The sequence below is a fragment of the Haemorhous mexicanus genome, chromosome 2, assembly GCF_027477595.1.
Source record: "Haemorhous mexicanus isolate bHaeMex1 chromosome 2, bHaeMex1.pri, whole genome shotgun sequence".
Taxonomy (NCBI): domain Eukaryota; kingdom Metazoa; phylum Chordata; class Aves; order Passeriformes; family Fringillidae; genus Haemorhous; species Haemorhous mexicanus.
Genome location: NC_082342.1, coordinates 96,516,391 through 96,528,576, shown reverse-complemented (window position 1 = coordinate 96,528,576; position 12,186 = coordinate 96,516,391). Strand labels below are relative to the sequence as shown.

Genomic DNA, 12,186 nt, shown 5'->3' with positions numbered 1-12,186 from the left:
TCTGCCTTCAAGGAAAAGCCAGTCCTGAGAAGGGAAGAAAAGAAGATGATGAGTAAGCCCTGTGGCTAGAGTAGCCCTGCAGTAGATATTCCCAGGAGGGCAGTGATGCTGATTCCAGAGTGGGAGATGTAAGGAGATGTCAGGTGTGCAGGGGGGTGATAGGGGCTGCCCTAAGGAGCAAACATGGACAAGCTGCCCTTTGCTATGGCATCCTACAGTATGGGAGGAAAACACACTGCAGCAGGCTCAGTGTCCAACAGCGCTAAAATTAGAAGAGGTCGGTTTGATTCCCTGCTGGCTCAGTAGGTTGGGCTGGGTGGCCCTGTAGGTCTCTGCAGCCCCTGTTTTCTGTGTTTCCAGGTGAGCAGCACCTGTCACTTTTAGGATCCTGCCCTTGTGTCCTGCACTGGAATTTTAAGAACAATCTTCCTGTGTACTGCTCTCTGGCACAGGTGACTCACCTGGCAGGATTGTCTTCCATAGCCTGATTCCCAGAGCACAATGGCCTGTCAAGAGCTGTCCCCTTGGAGAGGTTTGAACAAAAGGAAACAGCACATAAAACCCATAATCCCCCAACTTTCATAATGGGATGGCAATTGATGAATGTGTGGAAGTGTGCTCTGTCCAAGTGTGCTTGTGATGGAGCTGGTGGGTTACGACTGCAATGTGCTCACTGAGACCTGCAAACTTGGTGCCCTGATCTACTCCTCACTCCTGGGGTGCCTTCCTGCTTCGGCCCAGCTTACAGGAGGCACGATGCTCTGGCTCTGGTTGTTCTGCAAGAGCCACATCACCTACTCTAGCATCTGGTTGCCTGCATAGTCCAGCTGCTTTCGAGAGGCTTTGTCAAAATCTCTAGAGGAAAGCCTCCTAGAGGTTCTCTGTCAGCCAAGGCTATCAGTGTGGTATTGCTGCAGCACACTCACATTTTTTGTGTCTCAACACTGTGCCATGGTGCCACTGAGTGCAGACTTTGCTCTCAGAGGTTTTGTTTTCTCATGAGTGGCTGACCTTTGCACTGTGGTGTTTCTCATTCAGCAGCTGCCCCAGAGCCCTGCAGAGCGAGCAGCGGGTGATGCGCAGCGAGCTCGGAGGATGGGCATGGCCGGGCATCGTGGGACAGTGTGGCTTCTTCCCGCTGTGCTCCTTGTCCTTCAGATGAGGCAGACAGGTAGAGTGTTTGCTTCCCCTTGGCTTTGTGCTGCTTTGCCTAAACCATGCAGGTAGCTGTCAATATTTTTGCTTTGCAGGGCAGGGGACATGAGTGAACACCCGGTGGCCTTGCCCTCTCACCAACTTTGCTTCCCTTTGTCAGCTGCAGTGTAATGATATCCAGGGCTGAGGCACATGGGGAATTCCATTTTGGAGTGACAATTGTGTCAGTGTAAATTATGGGGTCAGTATGTAGATACGTAGTGTTTTCAAATGCTCAGCACAATTAATGGGCTATTCTTCATGTTCTCAAAAAATTTGATAATTAAATAATCTTTGCTAACTAATGATAAGATACCAAGGGACATAATGAACCCCACAATGTTTAACAGTGTAGAGGGGAATGAGATCCCTACCCCAGCACCCACTGTAGTTTTCTACACCTCCACAAAACCATCACATCTCCACTTGCTAAATCATCCCACCTGCCCTTCCGGTTGGACCCTGAAGTCCTCCCTACAGAGTAAATTTATGAATCACATTGTGGAAATGGTGTCTGCCTTATGTTTTAATTTTGCTATTGTCTCTGACTGGAGACAACTAACAAACACCTGAGTCATCACCATTACAAGAGCTATGAGTTAGAGGTGAATTTTGACATCCCAGACATGAGATGGTAGAGGTACTTAGTGGGACACAGGGTGCCCTGAGAGTCTTCAGAATGTTTCAAGGAAGATCTTGTATAAACATGTCAAAAGCAATTTTGAGTGCACTTATGTGCATTTAATGTTAAAATATAGACTAGAAATTGATCACAAAACAAAGATAGAAGGTAACTTGTATAAAATTAACTGTAAAAATGACAGAACTCATTAATGAAGTAAAGAAAAAGAACAAGAGGATAAAATTAATGTATTTTTAAAAGAAAGGATACTACTAAAACCCCTACAAATCTCCAAAGTGTGTAAGGCATATGTCAAAACTGTCCCAAGGTCAGGAAAGTACAGGGCAATTGATTAAAACTGTGAGATCTTATGTGACCTGACCTCCAAAAACAAGTGTTAAAGTGCCTAGATCTGTATAAAAGAATTGTAAACATTCTGACATAAAACCAGAAAAGATGAGAAGTAAATACAATAAGATAAATGTGATATGAAAATCAAGAGCTGATCGAAGTATTTTAATAATGGAAGAAAGAATGTGAGTGTTAGTCTGTGCCCAATGGAGAAGAAAGTCTTTCTTCCTTAAGGTACCAAGTAACTTGCACCCAACAAGGAGGAAAGAAACTGCTGAACTGCACTATTCAGGAAAAAATCACATCAAATTTTTCCAAGGGAAAAATCATATCACTTTTCCCCAAAGACAGGATGATTGGCTGTGTGGCTGCAAAAGATGAAGTGAGCCTCAGTCTCTCCTTCAAGGGAGGCTTCTAACAAAATTTTATCTGGCACTTTTATTGCAACAGAAAGAGAAACAGCTGTAAGTTTGGTGCCAATCTGGTCAAGAAACTCTGCTACTTGATTAAAAGATTATATGGAGTGCAAATCTCCACACCTCTGAAGACTTTTGGCACTGGTGTCTTCCACAGTAACGTGCAAGACATGAGTGTTTTCTCACTGCTTTTTCACCTCATTCCAGACTGGAAGGACTACTGTAAATTGAGATGAGCATTCAGACAGTCTTGGGAAACTGAAACACCAGTCCAACATAAATAAAAGGCAATTATATAAACACAAAACCAAAATTTCTCCTTCAGTCCCACAGCATGCAACCACAGAGATTTGTAAAATATGTAACAAAAGAAAGACTTCTTTGTTTTCATGAGGATGAGAAGCTAGGACAAGAAGTAATAGGATCTCACCACTCTAAAGGCTACTCAGATTAGATATTAGGAAACACTTTTTAGACATTATAAGGCTAATGAAGGAGTGCATTAAGCTGTGTGGGTGAGCTGTGGAATCTCATTAGGAATCTGCAGGAGCAGGTTAGACAACATCTTTAGGATCAGTTTACTTGCTCTTGCACTGTTAGAGCCAGGAAGACCTTTCTCACTCTGCCTGTGATCTTGCAATACCAGGACTGAGCTAAGGTAGCACGAGCCATATACAGATGGAAAAGGAACATTGCAAGGATATACCAAGAGCTCAGTACCTCATTTGTTAGTGATGCTCTAGTAGTTTATATTTTTTGCCTCTTACCCACACCCATGTTCACCTTTGCCTTAGTAGAATGGCTGTTCTGGCAAGTACAGATTGCTCCCTGAATTGCCCTCTGAGAGCTGTTAGTTACAGCTGGGAAACACAGCAGAAGATGTAGAATAATTGTGCTCTACCTAATGTTGACAGATTACCAATTTTTAAATAATAATACAACTATGGTTATTATGAAGGCCTTTTGCAGGAATTGGACTGTATTTCCTAAAGTGATGGGGTGTTTGACTAATGGTTGCAAGGCAGCTCTTATAAGCTGTTTGTGCTTTTATGAAGTCACCATGAACCTGTAACCTGCCTAATCATTTGTCTCCTTTGCAGTCATACCAAGTGATGCAAGGTCAACTTGAGAACTCTGAGCAATTCTGAAAAACTGAAGAGGAATCATAAGTTCCTGTGCTGCTGGCTATGCCCTGGGCAATGAAAAAACCTGTGTTTCTGTAGGTACAAAGTACGTTTATAGTTCATTCTATGGAACACATCACATCTGTACCACATTTAGGAAGGGCTGCTGTGTTGCAGTGCCACTGTAGCATAAAGAATAATGGTAATTGTTCAGGCCTTTCACATGACTTACTTGAGCTGCTGATAACAAATTTAGTAAAACCTTAGCCAGAGGACATAATTTAAGTAACATCAGATTATGCAGCTGAGAGGGATGTTTGGCAGCAAAAGCAGCTCAAGAAAGCATTCTGTGCAATTGGGTGTGTTCTCTCAGGGGACTGCAAAATCTGTGTCCCAGCAGGGGGGAAACCATATCAGAAACTGGCGATTACTGCAGGGCTCAGATTCCTCTTCTCCCGAAGACTGAAACAGACCTTTCATGCTGTGGAGGATTTTGTTAGAAAATAACAGGTTAGATTTTTGATTGATAAAAGTTGGTGTCTAGTTTCAAGGCCTCCGGGACATGCTGAACACCTACAGATCCGAATTGGCAGAAATCCAAGATAATTCTCCCTTTACAGTGTACTGTTCACAAAGGCTCATTATCATTTCAGTAGTAGTAACATCATGTGACTAAGTTATATTTCACTCATTTCTCCTCAAATACCACCTGTTCCATCTGAAAGAAACACAATCTGCCTTTCTCTTTTCTTCTAACAACCGGTTTTCTGCAGTTTTCATGTGGCAACCTAAACAGATTAATTACTACTGACGCTGAATTTAATTTAATCAGTTTTGCCTTCATTCAAATTGAACATTAACAATTATTAGTCTTAGTCTATTTTTCTGTCTGATAAAGTACCCTTTGTAATTTAATGCCAAATTACTATTATGAGCTTATGATTTCAAGCACAGAATACTTGACTCTTTTTTCCAATAAAAATATTTATTAACAGCAGGTACATAACAATAATTATACCAGTAATGGAAGATGTTTAACTTTCAAATACTTTGAAATGCTGAACCCACTTGCCTACTTGCTTAAAATTGGTAAGTTTACAAAGAAATGAAAATAATTTCCATTTTTCAGACATTCCAATATTTTTGCATGTGCAAAGTTTTTGTTAATATCTTGAAAAATCTAGCAGAGCCAAACCTGACAAGGACACCTGCATATCTAATTAGATTGTAAAACGCTGCTGTCAAGGAGTTTTTCTTCAAATGAATGTTAAGCAAGTTTTCTCTTGTTTTCATGAAGTGTTGATTCCCTGAAAGTGACCTGTTTCCCTGCAAACCATATTCCTCCACTGTAGGTATCTATCTGTAACTTTAAAGGCTGCTTTTGACTGAAAAACCAGTGTTCCAGCAGGTTGGAATTACTGTGGTGAAAACCAACTCAAGATGCAATGCAAACTAGCTGTACTTTCCTGACCATAAAACTATTCCTTATACCAAGGGCTCTGTCAAACTAGCTCTGCTGAGTGGCACTTCAGTGACAGAAATTGCTTCCAACAGCAGCTGCCTGCTCTCCGGGGTTCCTTGCAGGTCACTCAACTTGGTACCTCAGGGACAGCACAGGCAACATCCCCCACAGAGATGGGAAGACCACAGTCCTCCATTTCCAATATATTGGCTTAAATCAGGTATTTCTGAGCTCAAGTGGAGGCTGGTAACACCAGCTGAGCATTTCACAGAGTGTGTTCAGTGTTATGGACAGGGGTTCTGCTGTCACATGCTTCAAAGTCCCAGTACCACCCTTACAAGAAGCATTTTGATTATGTCTTTGCAGCCCAGCTCCCACACAAAGGTTCAGAAATCATGAACTAGAGGGCAGAAAGTCACGGGACTCACAGCAAACCCAGATGCCCATCCTGAAAATGAGGATTCCACTGAGGTCTTGAGCAGACAGTTGAAGATCACCAGGGAGGCTGGCATTCACCCAGCATGTGCCCCTGGCAGGCAAGGAGCCTGGACTGGCAGATCATGCTCATCCAGCCCTGGGCCTGAGAGGGCCAGGCTTCCCTGGTGTCAGAATTTTGGGTGGGTTATTCCACTCTCCTGAGTACTGTGCTTCTGCACAGGCCTCCAGCCCTGAATGAACTTGTGTCTCCATTTCAGCATCAAGCAAGTGCAGCCCAGGGCAGAAGTGGTTGCAGGTATGGCATTGTTGGTTAGGGGCTCCTCATTGTGCCCTTTACTATAAAAATAAGAAACTGTCCCACGTTTTATTCTCCATATGTGAGACACAGAATTCTAGCAGAGTTTTTCTTACCCTCTTCTTGCTCCTCACTGCCTCATTTTATCTCTTGACTAATAGTGAAATACATGGCTGAATTTATAGAATAGACAGTTTCTTTAAGCTTGGCTTGACCTAGTGTATTTTGTATAAGTTAGAAGCCAAATATAGACTAGGGGTGTATGTGGGCAGGTAAGGTCGAGCTGATGTAGTTAAATTGGTGTGATATTACAACTTTATGCAATTTCCTGTGTTGGCCAAACACTGAAGAATTCCAGATGTCTCATTCAGATATTAGCAATAACTGTTTCGACAGCATGTAGATATTGTTTTGGGACTGTGCCTTACTTGAAACCTCAAATATAATATTTACTATTGTTGTTTATTAAAAAGTAGTTTATCACAAATTCTAGGCACTGAAAATTGGTGTTCTGAGTCATAAAATTTGTACTCAAGCTACCAGAGTAAAGCAAAAATTGTAGTTGCCTTAGCTCCAATTGCCTGACCCTTTAATTCCCAAAGAGTCTTCACACAAATTGAGGAAGACCAAACATAGGAGTGAATTTGTAGATTTTTTGTATGCAGAATGCTGAAGTTTTAAAAGACAATAAGTATCTATTTTCTGTTTAAGTCTGACTATATTGCTCTACAAATGAGGCAAAATCCTTCTGAGTTGAGGTTTGTCTATCATGAGGGCCATAGCAGTACTGCAATGAAGTCCAAAATATTTTATCAAAGTTTTCATTGAAAGCATTATTCTGATTGAAAACTTCTGATTTTCTACTTGTTTGACATTTTGTCAGCCCTCTAAAACCTCTCCAAAATGGGTATGATTTGCTTCAGCTTCAGGACACAGGACTGGTCCATTTTATTTGTACGTCTCATTACCTATATAGAGTGCAAGGAACTTTGGTCCCTTCTATTATTGATTTGCCTTAGACTTGTTGGTATTGTCTTATTAGCAAATATTTTCATTATCTGACACAGGGATGGCAGACAAGGAAAGGTAAGAGCCAATGCACAGAGTGAAAAAAATGTGTGGCCATGCTGAATTGGGCACAGAAACTTTCAGCAGCAACAGCAGCACGGTCTTTCTCAAATTGGAGAAACCTGTCACATTTTCTGAGAATGTTGTCCCAGCATGCCTTCCAGAAGATTTTGCTAGATATGTTCTTGTGGAAGAGGTTTTAGAGTGGCTTCTGTGAGCCAGAGAGGTTTGATAAGAGGATCCGTGTTTACCCCTGAAAGAATTTTCTACCAAGGCCATTGACATAAAAATCAAGAAAGAAAGAAGGATAAATAAGAGAAACCTGCAACTGCCTGCTCCAATAAGCACTTTGTTTGTCTTGACCAATGAGTAAAGTGTAACTTATGAATCTTGTAAGAATGTATAAAAAGCAGGCATGCTATAATAAACTCGGTTTGAAGCCTTCTGAAAATGGAGTGTTGCTTTGTATTGTGACAGTCTCAACTATGACGAATTCTGATGAATTAATTGGAATTGTCAGTGGCTTGGAGAACATGCATTCAGAAAAAACCCCTAGAAAATGCAAAACCCACTCATGTATCCAGAAGAGTGTAATTAACTGTGCATGTCACAGAGTGAAATGAGTTGTTACATGAAGTTCCTTGAATTGGAAAGCCTTGCTTGCTGTCACCAAAATCACTGCTGTTCTGATAGCTTCTCACTTTCTTCCTAAAATACTTCCTTCACCAGAATTATTGATAAAATGGTTTTGGCTATCATAAAGTGAATGCATTGCATACCCCAGAAATTACAATATTGTTATATGTTATTATTTACATTATGTAAATCATTCACAACTGAAAAAATTTTAAATCTGCAAGGGTAATTAATATTTCAAGACTAATAAAAGCCTAACTCTCTTATCATCTGAACCTGACATCCTCTGTCTGCCTTATTTCAATCCAGAGAAAAAATTATTTGTTTTGCAGCCAGTTCAGTGATATGTAAAAATTGTGAAGGAGATACTGAGATATTTGAGCCCCTACAGAAAAATACTCTATGTTGTACTTCAACAGGTGTATCAATATGTATTTTGGGAGAGAGAAGAAAGATGTTACAAATGGGATTGTGGCATAAAATGTGCAATATTTTTCTCATTCCCTACCTTCACCACATCCAGTTTTCAAGTGTGAAAGTCACCATTTGGGGATGGTTTTTACAATGAAATTTGTTGATTAGTTTGAAAGGAATGGAGCAGTCAACTTTGTTCTGCAGTGATCACTGTCTGGTTTCCCTATAACAACCCAAAAAACCCACTCTGGAGTCTGTCCCATTTGTATTATTTCCCTGTCATTTTTCTCTGACACATCTGAACTGCAGGCTGCTGAATGAACTCGATTCAGGAGTGACAGTGCATTGTAGGCCATGGTGTTCAAGCCGGATAGAAGCTCTGCCCCTGCCTGATGGCTGCCTATGTCACTCCCTGACATCACTCTCCAAAGGATATACCCCTGTTTGAATTCCCACAGGACCTCCTTTGAAACCTCTGATTATTGCTCAGCCCTAAACCATAGAGAGAGCCACCCTGATACATGGAACAGTGGGCCAGGCTTGGATGTGTCCCAGGGACTACAGGGAGACCATAACACAGGGCTGCCACTTGCTGACCCATTCCCTCATTGCCATCCAGCTCTCCTCCCACCCAGCCCCTCCATGGCCACTTGTCCCAGTTCTGCAGCACTCCTGGTTTATTCATAATCAGTTACAGAGGGCACAGACACTTCTGATGGGCTTTGATTGCTGTCTTTAGCTCCACGTGCATTCATGAGGAATCAGTCATCTGAGCTTCTCCTTCCTCACCTCCCAGTTTGCATCGCCAGGCAGGAAACAGCATCATCAACCTCCTCAGAAATTCAGTACCAGATAAAAACAAATTCTGTCTGCAGGGACACTTACCCCAGCTGCTTAATTGCACAGAGAACTGCAATCCTCACTCAAGACACATAGCCAGGCACGCATCATCAGTGCTCTGCCTCAGTGCTCTTTGGGTCTGCACAGACAGGATGGAGTTTTAACTTGAGTCATTCTGAAGATGCGCTTTGGAACTCAAATGAGCTTTTTTGCCATCCTATTTCAATACAGATAGAGGTTTTTTCCTGTCATAAATGCAGAAGTCAATCTCCAAAAGCAGTGCAGCAGTGTGACAGTTGCACAAGTCCGCAGAATCTGTCTCCCACGGCTTGGAAGTCAGGTTGATGGCAAAAGCCAGTTCCACCACCCAGCTACAGATATCTGGGCTGTGGCTGGAAGATGTTGGGTGCAGTCTTTGCACTGGTGCTGCTGAGGTCATGTTAGGACTTCTCTCCTGCTGAATCTGTTGCAGAAGGAGTGACTGGTTGGTCAAAGAAACAATTTAAATTATAGCATCTGGACACAGATGCAGGGCTGCTGCCCCATGTGGATGCAACAGCCTGGTCAGAGAGTGAGAAAATGGGTTTCGTTTTTTCACAGTGGACTTGTGAGACTTTTAGGGAGTCATAGAAATATGATAACTTGTTAGTATAAACAACATGCAAGAGGTGTTTTTCTACTCTTGTTTTCCTGTTCTTCTCAAGGACTGTTTGTGAGAAAAATGTTTTTTTTGTCAAGTAGAATATGTCAAATCCATCTATAAAAGAGAGGATTTTTCGTATTAAATGCTCTTCTCCTGCAAACCAGCCTTCGAGTGAATTTGTGTCATTTCTGGCTCAACGGTGACAGCCCCATGTCCTGGAGAGTCAGGCAGAAAGACAGAGGAACAGGAAACTTCATTAAAAAGTCTGAACTCGGGGTAAAGTCCAAGTGCTTTCTTATCTCTTCATTGTCCTCTTCAGACCACATCAGTGTTCCAGGAGTTTGCCTGAAAAATCTGCCATTTAGGTTCCTCTGAGAGCCATCCTTAATAATTTTTATCCTGAACTCCAGGTTAGAGCAGTAAGATGTTACCAGACAAAACTGGAGGAAAAAACAATCTTCATCCAAATGGCACAAATTCCAAAGTGATTTTGCTTCATTTTTCACATGGGATGAGGGGATATTCCTCATCTCAGAGCAAAATTCTGCATCTTACCAACCACTCTTATCCATCACTGAAACTGTAACTAAGAGCTGAAGTGCAATGATGCTGTCTGTGCATGTGCTCTGTCATCTACTGGTTCTTCCATAGACAAGTATTTTGGCTGGAATTTTGTTAGGGAAGAGAATTTTAATATATAAGTTGAGAGAAAAGGTAAAGAAACATGAAGGTGGAAGTAAAGAAATAATGCATTTTAATAAATTAAATATTAACAAAAATAGCTATTTTTAACAATATGTGCAGAGAAAATGTCAGAGCTTGCACCTACAGAGATCCTAGAAGCATAGAAGGGTTTTGGGTAGAGGGGGCCTTCAAAGATCACCTCATACAACACAGCCTGCCATGGGTAGGGACACCTTCCACTAGACCAGGTTTCTGAAAGCCCCATCCAGCCTGGCCTTGAATACTTCAGGGGATGGACCAAATGTAAGAGGAGTTCCAAGGTGGCTTTTGTTTTCACTGCCAGGCCATCAGGACACTTGCATATCCTTGAGGGTAGGCTGACAGTCTTGTTATGAGTGCAGCAGCCAAAGGAGAAAATCAGAGCTCCCTAGGGTTACATTGCTCCTGTTTGCTCCTCCAAGGTTTCCTGCAATCTGTAACCAAACCACAAAGAGAGTGCTGATGTTCTTTTGAAACAGCCGCAAGTTCCTCCTCATTTAGAAATGCTGATGCACTTCAGATTTTGCAAGAAAACCTTTTTTTTTTTTCCTGCAGGTGGTGAACAGACTTGGCTGATCTCAATCCAGGTGTTTAGCTGAAATCAGTATCCATTTTAACTGCACTAAGCAGCTCACTAGCTGAGGTATGCATTCCCAAAAAGGCATGTGGTGGGTTACTCAGGACAGCTGCCCTTGGCACATCATGCTGCACAGGGCTAATGGCCAACCCATGGCGTGAGATGGGTGGCATTGACATGTCCCCATCCCTGCCCCATCCCTGCCCCATCACTGCCCCATCCCTGCCTGAGCAGCAGGTCTCCAAACCCACTTCCCCTGGGTTGCTGCACTGGGCAAGGAACAACTTCCATGTGAACCAGTTCCTGAAGCAGGACTAACTCCCTCAGCTGCTCCATCCCAAGGAACTGCTAACTTGGTGTCTGACACTGCCTGTAGGCTTCACCCTGGAATGAGCAACCCTTCAAGAGGAAGGCAACCCCTAAGCAGAGCTGCAGGAAATGGTGCAGGACTCCATAATGAAACACGTCACCATATGCTCGCTGTGGTAATTAAAGGAAGGGAAAAAGAAATCCCAGTAACTCTTTATAAATAAACACACAAGGAAAGGACTGCCCTTTTAAACCCCCCTTTTTATGAAGCTTTCCATAGTAATATGAAAGTTAAAATGTAAACCTGTTGCATTGATGTCAATAGAGAAAAAGCAAAGTCAGTGCCATGCATACTGAGTACGCTGTGTCCCGTTCCCAAGGACACAGCTGCACAGTCAAGGGATATCTTTTGTAAAAACAATACCACAGCAAGAGGAAAAATGACCAAGTAAACTAAGATCTTGTGAGAATACAGCTTCTGAAGCTCTGTGTTATTAATATTAAACCAATTTGAATGACAAACTTATACCTGCAAGAGTTCCTTAGTTGACATAGGTTTAGGTTTGTGAAATGTAAACAGTTTCTTAAAAAAAAAAAAAAAAAAAATCTGTGGATCCACATTTTTGTGCTGGGTTCTGTAAAGTCCTGTGCTGACATCAAGTGGTGACATATTTTTCATGCCAAAGGGAGCCAGAGTGGCTGTGCTGTGTATGCATGGGATGATATTCATTGTCACAAGAAGGTAAAGGCAAGTGGTCCCAGGCCACTGGGGGACTACAGCAGCAGCCTCACTGGTAGGAGGTCCCATGGGGATGGACAGCCAGAGGAGTGTGGAAAAGCAACACAGCCCCTGCAAAGCAAGGCAAGGGGGGAGAGGTGAGCCTCCACAGCGACTCCTGGGCACAGGAGAGGCTGTCTGAGCCCCCAGCACCCACCAAATGTGACCACTGGCAACAGCTCTCCCTTTCCTAGCCAAGAAAGCTCTGGCTGGGAGAGGTACCGTGGGGCTTGGTGGCCTCAGGGGACTGAGGAGAGCATGGAGAGCTCATTTACTGAGGAAAGATGGACACACAG

At 42.5% G+C, this 12,186-nt stretch overlaps 1 long non-coding RNA gene across 2 annotated transcripts; it reads left to right on the top strand.

The window, feature by feature from the left end:
* The first annotated feature begins 1,012 nt into the window (after positions 1 to 1,012).
* Positions 1,013 to 7,841, top strand: LOC132323882 (uncharacterized). Of its 2 annotated transcripts, none has more exons than XR_009485447.1 (3): positions 1,013 to 1,171; positions 3,684 to 3,813; positions 5,536 to 7,841. It is a non-coding gene; the product is annotated as an uncharacterized LOC132323882 (long non-coding RNA). The 2 variants fall into 2 exon arrangements; XR_009485446.1 differs by having other exon boundaries at positions 1,014 to 1,171; positions 3,684 to 3,802.
* The last annotated feature ends 4,345 nt before the right edge of the window (positions 7,842 to 12,186 follow it).